This window comes from Protopterus annectens, chromosome 15.part0, assembly GCF_019279795.1.
Source record: "Protopterus annectens isolate FY-2018-M chromosome 15.part0, PAN1.0, whole genome shotgun sequence".
Classification (NCBI taxonomy): Eukaryota; Metazoa; Chordata; order Ceratodontiformes; family Protopteridae; genus Protopterus; species Protopterus annectens.
In genome coordinates this window covers 595,898,013-595,900,512 of record NC_056749.1, presented here as the reverse complement: position 1 = coordinate 595,900,512, position 2,500 = coordinate 595,898,013, and the positions used below count along the sequence as shown (strand labels likewise).

The following is a 2,500-nucleotide window of genomic DNA, read 5'->3' as shown; positions in this document are numbered from 1 at the left end:
TAGAGGTTTGAATCAACAGCTAAATACTTCAGCTTCTCAGATTGATTTCAAGCACAGCAACAAATGGATTTTAATAGCAGACCTTACTTTAATACTGCTGCTCACCAGCAACAGGTACAGTTTCAAGATTTGTCAAACAATTCTAATAACCCTAATGTTTGCAGTTTACATATTAACAATGAACTTTTGAACTTTCTGAACTTGGACAATGTATATAATCCATTTACAGAATTGAATGGGCAAGACACTTCAGATAAATTGAATAATATGCAGTCATCAAATATCACCAATTTAAAGCAACTATTGTTTATATTAGAAAGACTGCTTATGAATTTCAAAAATGTAGAATATGATAACTTTTATTTATCAAGCTGCCTTGATAAAAATATAGTACTACTTGGACTTCGGATCACCAAATTTCCGAATAACTCGTCCAGAGATACAACAATATATAAGGAATTAGTAGCTCTATACAACACAACGGGTTTACTTGTCATTAGATCACTTATAGATTATAATAACCTGAAACTGCAGATCTCATTGTTTTGATTAAGCTGGTAGGTCAGGTGATCCTATTGTTTACATTCAGACAGCTTTTAGTGTGATGGCTCAGGTTTCAGTACCTTGGGGGAAGGGTAATTTAACTCTTCAGGAATCAGTTATTAGCTCTTAAAACATTACACTCTAACAAGTCCCTAAGAATTATGAGGGCTGATAAAGGTTCAGGGGTAGTCTTAATTGGAGCAAGATAAATATGTTCATCACTTACAAAATGACCTGAATAATAATGAATTTTACACTTCAGTTTCTATGAATGATGTGAATAAGGTATTTTTGAAGATAGACAGAACAATTGCTTCTTTAGTTAAGAGTAAAAGCATCTCTGAGGAAGAAGCTAAATTTCTGACAGTGCACCTCACTTAGGAAGATTCTTCGGCATCCCAAAAAATAGATAAAAATCAAAAAGAACCTCCATTTAGATGCATAATTTCAAAAAAGAAGACAAAGACAGCGAGAATGACAGAATTTTTAGACATAATACTTGATCTCATTGTGCAACATTCACCATTTTACTTCAGAGACTCATGGGATTTCCTAAATTTACTTTTCAAAACCCACCTACCCACAAGAATATTATTTTAGTAACACTTGATGTAGAAGCACTTTATACGAATATCCCGCATACAGAAGGCATTCAATTTCTAAAATTATACCTTTCACAGCACACTACCTTCACTCCTGAAAAAAGACACGGTTTGCACATTAATCTCTTTAGTATTTGAAGGGAATTTCTTTCATTTTGATGACATTTTCCAACAGATTAAAGGAGTAGCAATGGGGTCGAAGGTGGCCCCAGATTTTTCTAATTTAGTTTTAGTGAAATGGGAAACTAACACTGTTACACAGTTACAAGGTTTCAAATCAGTAAAATTATACAGAAGATACATAAGATGATTTGTTTTTTGTATGGGAAGGTGACGAGATTTCCTTAACTTTATCACTGAGATTTCTGATGGCATCCCTTTCATGACATTTAAGTTATCCTCTCATGGAAAAGTGTTACTTTTCTAGACACTAGCATTTCATTTGATACTAACACTCTCTCTTGGTCCTCCACAGTTTTTAGAAATGAAACCTTTAGGAACAACCATCTCCATTTCTCAAGTATGCATCCATATTTTATGAAAAGGAATTTAGCTAGGGGACAGCTCATACAACTTTACAGATTAGTTAGCGATAATAACGTTTTCCTACATGAATGCGAAATATTTAAGAATTTTCTTATAGAAAGGGGTTATCCTACTACATTGTTAGACAGTTAAATTACTTAAAGTTTATGCTTTAAGAAGAACCAGATTCCCCCCTATTCTACTGCATGGGTTTATTCCTAATTTAGCACATTCGGACAACCTGTTCACTTTTAATAGTCAGAACCTTTCTTCCAATCAGTTTAATAGTACAGGGACAACTCCTTCAGCCTCCTCCATTCCTCATTCTGTGTAGTTACACACCCCTTCTCACCGCACATCCACATGTGCTAGAGAACCTTCAGGTTTGGGTAGGCATGTAAGCTTCCCAGTTCCCATATGCAGAGATTTCACTTAGATTAAAAGAATAATACTTAACAACTGGGATGTCTTGACATCTAGCCAGGAGGTTTCAGATAAACTAGGTCCTGTTCCTTTATTTGCTTACAAAAAAACAAAGTCTTTAATATTATCGTTTGAGAACAGAGATACTCGATTGTTTTTAAACTCACATAACATTATAAAGGACCCTGGTATGTTTTCATGTAAAAAATGTGTTGCATGTACTTCATTTGTGAAGGAGATTAATATAGATTTAAAGACAATAACTTTAAAGTGTCTTTTAAACAATACTATGATTGTAATACAGTTATTGTCTATGCAGCAATCTGTTCTACATGTTCTTATTTTTATATAGGTAAAACGATCCGCAAATTGTCCATTAGAATAAAAGAACACTATGCAGCTAATGG

The 2,500-nt window shown here is 33.8% G+C and overlaps 1 long non-coding RNA gene across 1 annotated transcript in view; it reads left to right on the top strand.

Moving 5' to 3' along the window:
• The window catches only part of LOC122789630, a 202,765-nt gene that overhangs the window by 175 nt on the left and 200,090 nt on the right, over positions 1–2,500 (top strand). The window contains exon 1 of the long non-coding RNA XR_006362846.1: positions 1–114. This exon is cut by the window's left edge and continues 175 nt beyond it. This is a non-coding gene — a long non-coding RNA (uncharacterized LOC122789630). The remainder of the gene's footprint in view (positions 115–2,500) is intronic.